The sequence below is a fragment of the Pecten maximus genome, chromosome 2, assembly GCF_902652985.1.
Source record: "Pecten maximus chromosome 2, xPecMax1.1, whole genome shotgun sequence".
Classification (NCBI taxonomy): domain Eukaryota; kingdom Metazoa; phylum Mollusca; class Bivalvia; order Pectinida; family Pectinidae; genus Pecten; species Pecten maximus.
Genome location: NC_047016.1, coordinates 2,305,769 through 2,323,041, shown reverse-complemented (window position 1 = coordinate 2,323,041; position 17,273 = coordinate 2,305,769). Strand labels below are relative to the sequence as shown.

General features: G+C 34.1%; 1 long non-coding RNA gene across 1 annotated transcript; it reads right to left on the bottom strand.

Moving 5' to 3' along the window:
* Positions 1–2,418: 2,418 nt before the first annotated feature.
* On the bottom strand, positions 2,419–6,335 carry LOC117344808. Its single transcript, XR_004536239.1, has 2 exons — positions 6,170–6,335; positions 2,419–3,990 (listed from the first exon to the last, which is right to left on the bottom strand). It is a non-coding gene; the product is annotated as an uncharacterized LOC117344808 (long non-coding RNA).
* Positions 6,336–17,273: the final 10,938 nt, after the last annotated feature.

The window sequence follows — 17,273 nt, the reverse complement described above, 5'->3', positions numbered from 1 at the left end:
CTGTCTGGTACTACCCCACCCTACCTTGTGTACCTCATACTTTTACTATCTATTACTACCCCACCCTACCTTGTGTACCTCATACTTTTACTGTCTAGGTCTGTCTGGTACTACCCCACCCTACCTTGTGTACCTCATACCTTTACTGTCTAGGTCTGTCTGGTACGATCCAACCCTACCTTGTGTACCTCATACCTTTACTACCTAGGTCTGTCTGGTACTACCCCACCCTACCTTGTGTACCTCATACTTTTACTGTCTAGGTCTGTCTGGTACTACCCCACCCTACCTTGTGTACCTTATACTTTAACTGTCTAGGTCTGTCTGGTACTACCCCACCCTACCTTGTAAACATCATACCTTTACTGTCTAGGTCTGTCTGGTACGATCCAACCCTACCTTGTGTACCTCATACTTTTACTGTCTAGGTCTGTCAGGTACTACCCCATCTTTCCTTGTGTACCTCATACTTTTACTGTCTAGGTCTGTCTGGTACTACCCCACCCTACTTTATGTACCTCATACTTTTACTGTCTAGGTCTGTCTGGTACTACCCCATCCTACCTTGTGTACCTCATACTTTTACTGTCTAGGTCTGTCTGGTACTACCCCACCCTACCTTGTGTACCTCATACCTTTACTGTCTAGGTCTCTACCGTACTAACCCGTCCTACCTTGTATTTCATTTCAACATATTTTATTGATAATCATCTTTATCATGTATGTTTTGAAGATGTACGTTCCATCAGCAGATAAGGTAACTCCTAAGTAAGTGTGTGAGTCGCATGTCATCATTTCAATATTATCAAGCTTGAGGGTTAGGGGTAATTTATTTCTTTTTCTTGAAAAGAGGACTGATTTTGTTTTAGTTGGATTGAATTTAACATCCCACTTCTGGGCCCATAAGTTAATATTTTGTAAATCGAGACTTAATGATTCCTGTGCAGTTATTTTATTATAAGTGTCAATAATAGAAAATAAAGATGTATCATCAGCAAATAATTTCATGTAATTGGTTATATCTTTTACTATATCATTAATATATATAAGAAAAAGAAATAGACCCAATACTGATCCCTGAGGGACACCTGCTTTAACTGATTTGAAAGATGAGTAATGGCCCTCAGTAATGACTCTTTGCTTTCTATCTTTTAAATACCTTGTATACCTCATACCTTTACTGTCTAGGTCTGTCTGGTACTACCCCACCCTACCTTGTATACCTCATACCTTTACTGTCTGGTACTACCCCACCTTGTATACCTCATACTTTTACTGTCTAGGTCTGTCTGGTACTACCCCACCCTATCTTGTGTACCTCATACCTTTACTGTCTAGGTCTGTCTGGTACTACCCCACTCTACCTTGTGTACCTCATACCTTTACTGTCTAGGTCTGTCTGGTACTACCCCACCCTACCTTGTGTACCTCATACTTTTACTGTCTAGGTCTGCCTGGTACTACCCCATCCTACCTTGTATACCTCATACCTTTACTATCTAGGTCTGTCTGGTACTACCACACTCTACCTTGTGTAACTCATACCTTTACTGTCTAGGTCTGTCTGGTACTACCCCACCCTACCTTGGTTACCCTATAACATAGCTGGTAACTGCATACCTATCACATGTTCCTGAACTATCCAGAGTTACTTAAGACACGTACAGTCCTTGAACTAGTCAAACCAGTTTTCACTCACCTTGACGAAGCACGTGCAATTATCAGAAATAACATGAAGAAATATATAAATTTATTAGAGACGAACATATTTGATATCCACAATTTTGCATATGGCTTTCCCCGTGAAAGTCGATATGGTAGTAGAGGATATCTCGCATCACCTCGAAAGCATCAAAGCATTCAGTATTGGTAGATAGATTACAATGCATCTGAAAAGATGCTACATACAAAGAAATGTCTAAATAAATCCTAATTTCTTGTGGTTGTGAACACCCATGCCAAATGGAGAGAGTCTCAACTTCTCGGGGGTGTTTCCATTAATACTCATATAGCTGGTATCCTTACCTTGATTATGATTATATGTGAAACAATGATCTCAAGGTAAATTCTGTTAAAATCATCTTACATCCATATAGGGAGGTCCTTATTTTACATGCATTGTTTTGATCGACGGATTCCAGATGGTTGTATATATCCATTGATGGCATGTGAGTTTCTTATTGCAGACTTGTTTTGATTGGGGAAACTAAATAATAACATCAATATTTCCTATGCCAAATAGGAACGTAATAATACACACGGTATAAGATTGACATTATACATTTATATACATGTATATACAATGTATATTCACTTTCTACACAGAACAACATTAATAAAGTCTGTTTTCTCTTGAAAGTTATTGTTTACAACCTCGCTATATACAGGACAAGGAGAAATAATGCAAACAGTTTGTAATAGAAGTTGGAGTCAATTTTAATGTTTTCCTATTGAAACACTTTTGTCCTTATAAAAGATAAAACCAGACAAATTGAATTTCTTATTGAGCAAGCACTTCTAAGAGTGAACAAACATCAAATGAGCTTTATTGGATCTATGCAAGACTGTTGATGTTTCTCTTCTTTTCTATCTTTTCTGCTCATCTTAGTCAGTTGGGCACAGGGAGAACCAGTAAAAATAATCTGAAAAAAGGCAATTAAGAGCTTTATGAGAAATAGCGATAACGGTCTTCATCAACGATCCAACCTTGTCAACCTTTCTGTTTTTCAAATCAGTCCTGAAATAACTATGAATAATAAGGGAAATGAGGTCCTACACATATTGTTTGAGAAATATCCTGCAAGAACTTCTCAAAATGATGAAAAAACAAGTTTGAAGTGCAAAAAATATCGTCCATATCGTTTTCCTGAACAGACTCTAAATTGACCATGCACATCAACAATGGACTATGGAAAAACTACACATTAAGTTTTGAAATATCCTTCCAGTATTTCGTTCTTAAAATGTACAAAAAGATACAAATCAACCTTCCGATCGAACAAACATCAATTTCAGTATCCTCATCCAATTATACAGTATGAAACAGTGTTTAGACACGTTAAAACTTCACTAGTTATTTGTATTCCTTTTCAACGAACATGTCAGTTCTGTTAAAAATGGACTTAACTATAATGAAGTTATTTGTGGGAATGTTTATATGGAATTATATATAAGTCATTAAAATGCATGGTGCATTATGAATATGATACTTGGCTCGAATATATCACTATTATGTTGATGCCAATTAGGCAATTCATAAAATGTTTCCGTGTCAAGACATAAATATACGAGTACAATTACAATCACTAAAGTAAGTAGAAAAACTGAGTATGTCAAAACCAGGTGTTTTTAGGCAGGTATAGGTTGCCTCGATCTGATATTATTGTATTGATAACCGCTTTGACACGTTCCGCGTCTAGCATACCCCGGATACACAGAATTATTTACAAGCAATGTAAAACCGGAAGCGTTTGTACTTCCTTCAATTTTGCACCGGAAGGTGTCTTTATCATAGTGGAACACCTTAAAAACATAGAGAAAACTGAAAATGTGTTTAACCTTAATATGAAAGCTTTAATTCTAACTCAAAATTTAGACCATATTATGAACACAAATAGATTTGTATAGAGATTCTAGAAACAGTTTAAAGATAATATGACCAAGTGTTCTAATCAAATCTAGGTCACATCCTCCAATACGAACTAGTAAAGTGACAACAAAAACGTACACCAACGTTATTCCTACTCTATTGGTGGTGCTCTTCGTGTCGTCCATCTATAAATCATTGTTTTGTAATGATTACTAAACATTGTTTCTTTCTACTTTTGAACAAAAATACCAAGTTTTTAATTGAACAACGTGCATATAATGTCGATCCATTTCAAGCTACTTGTTTTTCATTTTCGAGGTGCGGGCAAATCGACCAAGGGCGGTTCCAACACCGACTGCCAAGGCACCGCCCAGATTCGCCATTTCTTCTGCTTTATCCACCTGCAATGGATGGAAAGACACTTAGTTAGTATAATGGGCAGTGTAGTCAAGTCCTTAACACCTAACAATATCCGCGCATGCTACATTAGCGGTTTAAAGAAAATAATTATATTAATAAAATTTAATGTAAGACAGGCGGTTTTAGCATTCACACATAGACTGGCTGCATTTAAAACAATGAATTGTACTTATGTATAAGTTGATGGTAATCATGTTTGGTTTAAAAGCGGCTTGTTGTTGGAGTTTGTTAAGTGTTATTGTTTTTGTTTTTTTTTAATTTAATGTTCAGAGTCGTGGGGAAAACATCAAATAGATTATACTAGCACCATTTTGGATGTTATTGTCATTAAAAACGTCGGAGCTTTTTTTATATGAGTGTAGAAGCATAAATATATATATATATATATATAACATAGTAACACTACTGACGAAAGAAGACAACATTATGAGTCCTGGCCTTACCGGGCCTCGAACTCACGATCTACGACACCTACTCGAGGCACAAGTCATAAAGTTGTCTTCGTTCGTTAATTGTGTTACTATGTTATACATAATTATATAAAGCTGGACACTTATTTACTATGTCATTGTACAAAAATGTGTACATCATAAGTGCAGTATGGATACCTGTTCGGACCACGACTTGTCGTATCTAAGAAAGGCTGCAAAGTGTTCACAATTATACCATAAAACGTTGTAGCCAATCTCCCCGACCATTTCCTTCGCCCTCCTAACGATTTCGCGTGGGTGTAGTTGCCTGGAAGTAAAACAGTTAACATCATTAAACGAACACTTTTTGGCAGAACTCAGATGCTGACGTGTTAAACCATCACTCCAGATAACTCACCTTTTAAACTTTATTTATTGCAGTATATCTGCTGCCAATATATAGATAATTTAGAAATGATGAGATAGGGTAGCAGATCAAAAGGGAGGTTAAGTGAGGTAGCAAATAAAAAAGGGAGCGGAGTGTATTTGTTTGGAGGGAGGTGAGGTGAGGTGGGAGATAGCAGATCAAAAGGGAGGTCAAGTGAAGTAGCAAATCAAAAAGGGAGTGGAGTGTATTTGTTTGGAGGGAGGTGAGGTGAGGTGGGAGATAGAAGATCAAAAGGGAGGTCAAGTGAAGTAGCAAATCAAAAATAATACACCCTTGCATACACGATCCTTCCCATTATTTCGTATAGCTTTATATCCCTCAGCAACTTTGAGGAAATTCTCAATCTTTACGCAGGCCTTTTGCACCACAAAGACAGAGAATGCACTTCCAAAGAAAAAGCATTCGAACTACCACCGTCTCCTCCAGTTAAATGTACAATTTGTCCGTCTCCTAATTGAACGCAATTTTTTTTTTATATCAGAGGATACAAAGCAATGAAACTAAATGAATATGTCAAAGAAACAACCTAATTTTACCAATGAACAAATAGAAGGGATTCTTAAATAATTTCATGTAAAATATCAGTAATATTCCAGCATTATTTACCTATATAAACACCCCAAGGAGAATACAGTGATCTTGGAAATTCCACCAAATCTCCAACTTTTAACTCTCTGAGAACTGTAGCATTGTGGGAGTCTACATTTTTTGAAGCCATCTCGAGTCAGCTTAACCTGAAACAAAAGTACCCGGGGATAGCCATATGCTTTGACAGGACCTTTTCTTGATCTATGATAATAAGGCAATGTTTTCATACGAATATAGCTTTCTTATTTATGGTTGGTACAGATCAATTCATAGATATATCAAAACTATCGAGGGAACAAGTACCTAATGTTTATCTACTTGGTTCCTTTCCATACCTTACATGTATTTAAACACAGATTACACAGATACAGTGCCCGTTTACATAAATGCTCCTGTCACGATCACACACGAGAAAAGTTTTCAATAATGAAATCCTCTGCAGTCCAGGAGTAACTGTCTTATTAAAGTCCGTTACGTTCTCCAAATATGAAGATAAATCTAGGGTAGAAATAATTCCTCCTCTACACTGAAATTGTATGCATTTATCTTTAAAACATGAACACCTCACATGTGCTCATATTAAATGTTAATTTCAAAATTCTAAATATGACCGGGTTGCACTGTGAGAAGATCACACTTACTCAAACTGACACAGTGACTACTAAATACGACCACTGTCAAGAAACATTGATTCTAACCTACAGTGTCACTTACTATCGTGAATTCCTTCAACAAGACACCATTTTGTAAACTTCCCTTTCAGCCTGTCCAGATTCCTCATTTACATACGTACAACTCGTCGTTTGTGATATCATGGACTAATTATATTGCGCATTTCCTTTTCTTCGCCTTCACGTTCATCATTTTGGTATTAAAACGAAGTTTTAAACCCGGAAGATTGCATGTACATTGATATGGGCATATAATGAGATTCTCATTATATATGTACGTACACGTCCCATCCCAGACCTTTAAATTTGTTTAATGTATTATTCGGACGGGGTAATAACTAAGTGTTATTTAACATTTTATTTTCAAATTGAACTTGTTATCTAGGTATGGTTAAGCATGATTTCTTCAATTAAAAAAAAAACAACAAAAAACAAAACATGAGCCACTGACTAGCTAATCTGTATATCGAAAGACCATACAAAATATCGGGAGTCCATGCATAGCCAGTATCCATTGATAAAGCGGCCAATGCCATTTGAAGGACTCAATATTACTTACATTTGCACATTTCACATACCGTAAGAACTGTATGTTAAATTTAAGCTTTAAAATCTGCATTTCCTATATGATTGAATTTTTCTCAATTCCGTTAATTCTTTGACATTGTTGACGCTATTGTCGTCAATTCAGTTTAAAAACGAGGCCAAGTAAGCAAATAATACGCCCTTTGATAGTTGATACGTAAATCTAAAAGAAAAAAAAATCAAACTTAAACGAAACTCGTCCTCAGTATTTCTGTAATCGCATAACCTACAAATTGTTTGACAATTTTCAGTTCAACTGTATTAGTACTTTTATCAAAATGTAATGTGTTGACTAAACGTGAACAAAATAGAAATAAAAATATAATGTAACACTAGATAAAATGGATACATGTCTGTCTTCCTTAACTCTAATGACTGTACATGTTTTATAGATAAACAGGTCTCAAGTAAGCTATATAAATGTTATATATATATACGGTCCATGTGGTCCCAACTTTGGTTAGTCATTCTTTGTACATGCATGTATTGGTAATTATTTTTATCTCCCTAAGGTTGATAACAAAAACAAGTCTCTTGGCAGAACAATTCTATAATAAATGTTATTGAAGACGAATTTTCCATTTCAAACCCCATGCTTCTGCAACATCACTTTTCCATTACTTTAATAATTATGATATCAAATCTTTTATATATTTCATTCTTTTAAAGATTTCGTTCGTCTCAAAAATGCATACCAATAAGATAATATAACCTCAATAGAGCCAGCTGAAGTTGGCATACATGTAGATTCAGTTTAAGATACATTCAATCATGACATTTTACAACGAACGTTGGTAAGTTCTGAAGAAAAAATCCTTGTAAACATGCAGAGATATTTTTTTCACGTACAATTCTTACGTTAATGAACGACGTAATGTAAACGGGTATATAATAAAAAAACATATAGATGTAGAATACGATTTTCTATTCTTTACAAATTACATATGTACAATTTTGTATCAAATGGCGAAGGTCTTGACAGGTCTTAAACAGGTTATTCAGCGAACATACATAAAAACGTTTTCCCTCATCAAATTAGTTATTCACTGACGTTAATAGAGGATAAAATAATGGGTAAATTTTAGCAAAAGGGAAAATTTGTAACCGTAGCTTAGACGATAATAAAGCTTTGACATATTGTAAGCACTGAGAGTCATTAGCCCTGGACTACTACCTGTCAATAGGTGGCTTCTGAGCAATATGAGCATGTGCTTGTGTATACATACATATACAACAGTATTTCATACACAGAGAAAGCCTCGCCACCTCAGCAACTGTTATATTTTAAAATTTAGACGTCGGATATTTAAGACTTGTATAATGTTTGATTATGGATTTTCGATGAATTGGTCAGGCTTTGTGTAGAGCTCAGTTGTTTTTAATTTTTATGCATAATTTTTTACTATTAAGAAAAACTTGAATATAATGTGATTTTGTTTTTTATCCTCTATTAGCACGAGTGAAAAACTAATTTTGTGTGAAAACTTTTCTATGCATGCTTCCTGAATAACCTGTTTTCAGCTGTGATTGTAAATGGTTTCGGCCATTGCGCTCAGGGTGTCAGGTCATTTCGGCACTTGGTCGATTCGGCACTTGCGGTTCTGGTCAATTCGGCACCTATTGTTAGTCACTTCAGCACTTTTCCTAGTCACCTCGGCACTTTTCGGCATATTTTTTATAAGATATTTAATAACTATAAAAAGTTTGTACATACATATAATTAATATGTCAATCTGATCTCGGTACTTTCGGTAATTATGCCGATGTACAAAGGTAAACATCAAAATATTTCGTTGACATTTACCAATATTCGTACAAACAGAATGTATTTATTTCGACAAGTAATTGATCTTGTACATGTATGTGTGTGTGTGTGTTTCATTGTTGCCTCTTCTGTTATTGTAATTTAAAAAAATGCATAAAAATAATAGACACGTCTTAATTGTTTTTAAAATTGCTCGCCGCAAACAATAAAACTGAATTTGTTGGTTTAATGTGTATGTTCTGTATAAATTCCTTGTCGCGTTTGTTTTCACATTGTATAGAAGCTACAAATCATGTCCATATATGTGCAGGTGTTTGTGATGATTGAAAAAAAACCACGGAAGCCATACCCATACCAGTTGTGGGTATTACAGAAATTTAATTTCTTTTGAAGGTTGTTCGTAAAAATAAACAAAACGTCTTGTGTGTTTAAATTTTGATTCTTCAAAGGGTTTGATTGTTAGCCAATCAAAAAATGGAGGTGAAATATGACCATTATAAAATGGGATAATTTACAACGGAATATTACTTGTCCAGTCATGGCGGACTCATCTGCAACTTGTGTTTCCTGTGACCGCACAGTTAGACAGAGGCAAGAGGCATTGCAGTGTGACAGCTGTTCACGTTGGCAACACAGAACATGTAAAGCTGGTAAGTACAGACATTATAATTAAGAAAAACTGTATATTATATAACGAGTTTATTGGCGGTGTTTTGTTTATCAACTCAGTACTTAAATACAATTACAAAATAATTATAGCATCAATCGCAAAGTTGTAATTTGTTCAAAATATAAGTTGTTCAATGTTCATGTTAAATTGTTCAACACTTTCGGACGCTTCATTTACCTCTATCAAAAAGAAACATTTTCAAAAGTACCGTGAATTAAGTACAGTAACAACTAAGTAGTTAAAACATTACACTTGCTGTGAACTCGTTATCATAATTGATAAGCCTACGGCACCGCACGTGCCGTTCGTTAAATACACGATTAATTGTCCCTGTTGCCACTTCAAATTGTCATTTATATTTCATTTATATGCAAAAATACGGAAGCCGAATAGGACCAATGAAAAAAATAAACTTAGTTGGTATCATTAAAAAATAAATAAAAAATCTCGTATATACGAGTTTCTTTCTCGTAATAACGAGATTATTTCTCGTATATACGAGTTTCCTTCTCGTAATAACGAGATTATTTCTCGTATATACGAGTTTCTTTCTCGTATATACGAGATTATTTCTCGTATATACGAGTTTATTTCTCGTAATAACGAGATTATTTCTCGTATATACGAGTTTCTTTCTCGTATATACGAGTTTATTTCTCGTATATACGAGATTATTTTCGTAATAACGAGTTTATTTCTCGTATATACGAGTTTCTTTCTCGTATATACGAGTTTCTTTCTCGTATATACGAGTTTCTTTCTCGTATATACGAGATTATTTCTCGTATATACGAGTTTATTTCTCGTATATACGAGATTATTTTCGTAATAACGAGTTTATTTCTCGTATATACGAGATTATTTTCGTAATAACGAGTTTATTTCTCGTATATACGAGATTCTTTCTCGTATATACGAGTTTCTTTCTCGTATATACGAGATTATTTCTCGTATATACGAGTTTATTTCTCGTAATAACGAGTTTCTTTCTCGTATATACGAGATTATTTCTCGTATATACGGGATTCTTTCTGGTTTGAACTATCTAACTTGCGAGTTCTTTTTTTTTTCGTTATCGCGATATGGAAATTCGGTTATCACCATATTTACATAAATTAAGTCACATAACAACTTAACTGATATAATGAAAACGATATTATGATATAGAAGCTTCATTTAAGTCGCTAGTGTGATATATAAAAGTTGCGAAGACAACTTTTAAGTAGGTTGTTCGACATAATAATCTAGTGTACCCGGAACGATTTGCTATATTAAGCTTATAAAATGTAATTTAGGATGAAACTAAAAATGCTGAAAGTGCGGCTTTTATGACGACTTTAGTTTTAGAGTTATTGCGATTTTTCTCGAAAACACACCTGAAGCACAAAGTCGTTGACCTCGTTTCGGTGACCTATGACCTGTGGCGTCACAGATTTAAAGGAATCAGAGCCGCCAGAAAGAAAAAATATAGAAACAAACGTGAACACGTTCCTGCAATTTATACAAATTAGACAAAAATCATATAAGTGCTGGATAAACGTTTTGAGTAATATTTGTGAATTAGTTAATAATAAGTCCTACCGAAACCAGGGACATAATTTTCTTTTAAAACTGGAAGTATACAACATGTAACATCTTAATTATTTTCTATTATAACGGGCCAAATACGACGAGTATCATCTTACTAATATTCTATTATAACGGGTATATACGAGATTCTTTCTCGTATATAACATGTAAAATTTGTGATTTTCTATTTCAACGGGTCGTATATAACATGTATAACGTTAGAATCATGTTCTATTATAACGGGCCGTTATACATATGTAACGACTTACATTAATATTATATCCTTTATTATGAGGTTTGTTGCACACAAATATTTATTTCGCTTATAATACTTCTAGCATTAGAAGTTTAATAAATGCTGAAGAATTTTAATTCTTACTAGCCAAAACAGCAATGGATACGTTTGAAATACACTTGAAGAATTGTCTAAAATTGATCTGTATCTATAGAAGTACGTTGTAGGTTCCAACACTGGTTTTCATACGGGAGAGATTAAGTCTATTGTAGATCACACTATGAATCTATATAATACATTACTTTTTTGACTTTTTGAAAGTAGTGTCCTTCATGCGCGGGTTTTTGTATAGAATACAATGCATAACTTTACTGTACGTGTGTATCGTCTTGTCACACAAACCAGAGTATCCAGAACTGTTGTTTTGTTGGTATGTTTATTTGAATATCAATAAAATGACATATCATTTTACAAAAAAAACTAATGTTGATGCGGTGTTCCTTTTTATAGTAAAGAGTAAGGAATGGTAAATACATTTATATTTTGTGTATTGGTGATTGACTGATTATTGGATCGTGTATAACATCCATCTGTAGGCCTACATCAGTCTGTGTTATCCAAGCGGTCATTTTCAGAGTCCATTTCACTTAAATTTAATTTTCTTAAAAGCTCAAACTTATATTGTTGGATTACGACTTCTTGTCGACAATATTCGCCAAAGCCATCAACCTCAAATCTCATTTCCAGATCGTATTCTATAAAAGGCCGTTCATGTCAAAAACGAGATACATTTAACGCGTTAGCATTTAACGTGTTAAACACATTTAAAGCGGTAAATCTTAACACGATGTTTTCTTGGAATTCTAACGCGTTTAAAGTCGTAGCTTTTGTTTTAACGCGTTAAAATGACTAACATAACAGAAACAATCGAATACCTTGTTTCATATATCTACTACGTATTTAAAGGACTCGTTAAATCTTAAATGTTATGGAGAGATATCATGATTCTATGGCTTATGTTTGGCACCCTGCCAAACGTTTAAAATGGTGCCATTTGGCGCCATTTTTTAAACGTTTGGCAGGGTGTCAAACATAAGCCATAGGAATCATTACTTCTCTCTCACTGTATTTCATTCTATTTTTAGCCCTTACATTCTATTTTTAGCCATTTCATTCTATGTTAAGCCTAATACTGACCATTTCTAATACTTACCTAGACTGACCATTTCTAAATACTTACCTTTTTACTTTGAGAATGCTTTTGCAGGAAGTCCAGGTAAGAAGTTTAGCTGAGAAGTCTTTGGTTGAGATGTCTGGATGATTACCAAAAAACATTGGAGCCCAATTCAACTGAGTTCTGATTTTTAACAGAAACCCAAGCCAAATGACCCTGATGTTTTTCCGCCAAACTTTCCAGAATGAGGCTGTGAAGAATTCAACATGGCAGCTTCCATGTGTTTACATTATGTTTATGGGTTTTAACATTATAAAATATAGCAGGTAAGTTGTGTTTTTAATCTTTTTGATCTGATCAAAGAATATTTATTTTAAATGTATGAGTATATTATAGAATGAAGCTGTTTTTACCATGATTTACGGAGATTGATTTGTTGGTGCTCAAGTTATTGACTCAGTGTTACGGAGGTCATGTTTTGCAGATTACAGTAGATTTAGATGGTTTGTATTGTAAAATGGAATCATCTCAGTTCAAAATAATCATTATGAATTGATGTCTTCATAACAGTAGTAAAATAAAGGTTTTGTTTTGTTGCTAGAACTAAAAATACTACCATGGTAAAATGCTTTCACTTTCTATTCCCGGAACTGTGACGTCACAGCCATAACTGTCTTGAGTTGTACGGAGGTCATTTTCCGTAAATTACAATAGATTTAGATAGTTTGTATTGTAAAATGGAATCATGTCAGTTCAAAATAATCATTCTGAGTTGATGTCTTCATAACAGTAGTAAAATAAAGGTTTTGTTTTGTTGCTAGAAAACTACCATGATTAACTGCTTTCACTTTCTATTCTCGGAACTTTCTAGACAGTGTGACGTCACATCCATAACTGTCTGAAGTTGTACGGAGGTCATTTTCCGTAAATTACAATATATTTAGATGGTTTTTATTGTAAAATGGAATCATGTCAGTTCAAAATAATCATTCTAAAACTGTGTCTTTTTAACATGGTGTTTTAACATGCTAACATGTTGTTTTAACATGCTGATTTGCTGTTTTGACATGTTTATATGGTGTTTTTAGCATGTTAACATGCTGTTTTAAATTCATGATTTTGTCATTTTTGTTGTTTTTGTCATGTTTTGTCATTTTTGTCATGATGTTGTCACACTGTTGTCATTATTTGTCATTATTTGTCATGTTTTGTCATGTTTTGTCATGATTTTGTCATTTTTGTCATTATTTGTCATGTATTGTCATGATTTTGTCATTATTTGTCATGTTTTGTCATGATTTTGTCATGTTTTGTCATTATTTGTCATGTTTTGTCATGATTTTGTCATGTTTTGTCATTATTTTGTCATTTTGTCATGTTTTGTCATGATTTGTCATGATTTTGTCATTATTTGTCATGTTTTGTCATGATTTTGTCATTATTTGTCATGTATTGTCATGATTTTGTCATGATGTTGTCATTATTTGTCATGTTTTGTCATGATTTTGTCATTTTTGTCATGATGTTGTCATTATTTGTCATGTTTTGTCATGTTTTGTCATTATTTTGTCATGTTTTGTCATGATTTTGTCATGTTTTGTCATGATGTTGTCATTATTTGTCATGTTTTGTCATTATTTGTCATGATTTTGTCATTATTTGTCATGTTTTGTCATGATTTTGTCATTATTTGTCATGTATTGTCATGATTTTGTCATGATGTTGTCATTATTTGTCATGTTTTGTCATTTTTGTCATGTTTTGTCATGTTTTGTCATGATTTTGTCATTATTTGTCATGATGTTGTCATTATTTGTCATGTTTTGTCATGTTTTGTCATTATTTGTCATGATTTTGTCATGATGTTGTCATTATTTGTCATTATTTGTCATGTTTTGTCATGATTTTGTCTTTTTTGTCATGATGTTTTTATTATTTGTCATGTTTTGTCATGTTTTGTCATTATTTTGTCATGTTTTGTCATGGTTTTGTCATGTTTTGTCATTTTTGTCATGATTTTGTCACGATGTTGTCATTTTTGTCATGATTTTGTCATGATGTTGTCATTATTTGTCATTATTTGTCATGTTTTGTCATGTTTTGTCATGATTTTGTCATTTTTGTCATGATGTTGTCATTATTTGTCATGTTTTGTCATGTTCTGTCATTATTTTGTCATGTTTTGTCATGATGTTGTCATTATTTGTCATGTTTTGTCATGATTTTGTCATGTTTTGTCATGATTTTGTCATTTTTGTCATGTATTGTCATTATTTTGTCATGTATTGTCATGATTTTGTCATGATGTTGTCATTATTTGTCATGTTTTGTCATGATTTTGTCATTATTTGTCATGTTTTGTCATTTTTGTCATGATTTTGTCATGATTTTGTCATTTTTGTCATGTTTTGTCATGATTTTGTCATTAATTGTCATGTTTTGTCATTATTTTGTCATTTTTGTCATGATTTTGTCATTATTTGTCATTTTGTCATGTTTTGTCATGATTTTGTCATTTTTGTCATGATTTTGTCATTATCCTTCAGAGAGGCCTGACATTCTTCCATTACAGTTGTCTTGGAGATTGGAATCAATTCAATATAATTCTGATTGAAATGCAAGAATTCACATGACCCTGACGTTTTGAAAGGTGAAGTGAAGTCAAATCTATTTTTGGAATAAAGAAAACAGTTGCCAACGAGTGTATAAAAGGAATCATCGTACGGGAAACATGTATCATTTCTATGATGTTGTCAACTTCAGCATACACCATGTTAAAAATCATTCGGTCGCCAATCAAATTTTACCTGAGGTGGAAACTGAGAAAAAGCAAAAGCTGGATAACATTGATAATGTGCATCAAAACAAAAAATGATTATTGGGAAGTGATAAATGATGTAGACCGTACATGTTTACGTGGAAAATTAGTTTGTGAAATATTTACCAAAGATTTATGTGAAGTGCAAAGAACCGATTCATTTCTTAAACAATTTGAACTGTTAGCAGCACATGAAAAGGTATAAAAGGAGTTGCAATGAATATATGAATAAGGAAAAATGTTGTCAAAAAAGCAGAAAGATGTTCTGAAGAAGATATGGTATGATCCAAAACATGTGTTGGGATTCACTGGCCCCAAGAGGTTGTATGAGGGTATAAAAAAGAAAGGCAAACTGAAGATAAGTCTATCACAGGTCACTGCTTGGTTGCAGAATCAAGATCCTTATAGTGTAAGAAGACAAGTTAGACACAAAACACCAAAAGTCAAAACTCCTTTGGTCAGTGTGGATTACATGTGGGATGCTGATTTAGCAGATGTCTCCAATATCAAAGACTATAATGACGGCATCACGTTCTTACTGGTTGTTGTGGATCATTTTTCACGGTATGCTTGGGTACTCTCCCTTAAAAACAAGAAGGCTACCACAGTGTTGGAGGCTTTCAAAAAAATATTTGCAGAACGTCAGCCCATCATCGTCAGATCAGATCATGGAAAAGAATTCTTAAACAACGCATTTCAAAAGCATTGCAAAGCCAATGGGGTCACACACATTGCAAGTCACAGTGCTCATAAAGCTGCATTCGCTGATTCATTTATAGGTAAGTTGAAAAATATTTTGTACAGATACTTGCATTCCAATCAAACGTTTACCTTTGTCGATGTGTTACCTGACATCATTAGAAATTACAACAGTAGAACACACTCTGGTCTGTATGGATTTGCACCCAAGGATGTAGACAATGACACACAAAACATCATCTTTTCGAAAAGAGACCATGAACCTCCCAAGAAAAAGATGCCACACAAATTCAAAAAAGGAGATCAAGTGAGGCTGAGTTACAAAGTCCGTGAATTCCGTCGGGGGTGGCATCAGAAATGGACAGATGAACTATTCATAGTCTCTCACAGATATTACAGAGGAAGTGTTCCGGTTTATAAAGTCAAAGATATGATGGGTGAACAGATAGAAGGGGTTTTCTACGCTCAAGAATTACAAAAGGTCTACAAATCAAAAGAAACGAAGTGGAAAATAGAAGAAGTCTTAAAAGTTAAGAGAGTCAAAGGAAAGAAATTAGGGTTGATTAGATGGTTAGGATGGCCAAAAAAATTTGATTCCTGGATAGATTATGATGACATTGAAGTGCCCACAAAAACTATAAATAAGCTGAAAAAAACACCAAAATAAAGAAAACCATGGCTTACGTGTGTCAATTTTGTTCAAAAATGTACACGTTGAAAAACTCTCTGGATCAACATATCAGAAGAAAACATTTCAAAGATCTACGTGAAATACCGTGCTCATCATCTGGCAAAATTACCTCTCGGGAGGAATTTGATATAGTTAATGTACCTGAACACATGTTACCCCCCAGTACCTAGAGGACATTTCTTGCCCTGGAAACATCCCTTTACCTGTATGATAGCAGGTCCCACAGGAAGTGGAAAAACAACGTTTGTGAAGAGGTTTATAGACAACATTCAACAGATGATGACTCCCATACCGGATAAAATCCTGTGGTGTTATGGAGAATATCAAACGATCTATGGTTTCATTGACAAAGTAGAGTTTCATGAAGGTTTACCTGATCTAATGGAACTAGACACGTCTGTAAATAATTTGATAGTGATAGATGATTTGATGTCTGAAGTTAACTCTGACGTGACGTCATTATTCACCAAGAAGAGTCATCATTGCAACATCAGCGTCATGTATATAGTTCAGAATTTATTTTGTCAGAGTAAAAAACATAGAGACATCAGTTTGAATACTCATTACATTGTTTTGATGAAAAATCCTAGAGATTCGTCACAGGTCAGGTGTTTGTCTCAGCAGATGTTTCCCGGTAAAACTTTACTGATGGAAGCCTACAAGGATGCTACTTTTCATCCTCATGGATATCTGTTGGTAGATTTGAAACAAAACACTCCTTCAGATCTCAGATTACGTACATGTGTATTTCCTGGAGAGTATCAGTTTGTGTATGTCCCCTAAAAACGTATATATATATGCTTCATGGACGGTAGATGTTGTTTGACGAAGATGTCTTCATATCTGGAGAAACATTGTAAAGACTTGGAGTATTTTTGCCAAGCCGAACCTTCTATACGCAAAGCCATCCTGGAAAAGGCCAGTAAAAGTTTCATATACTG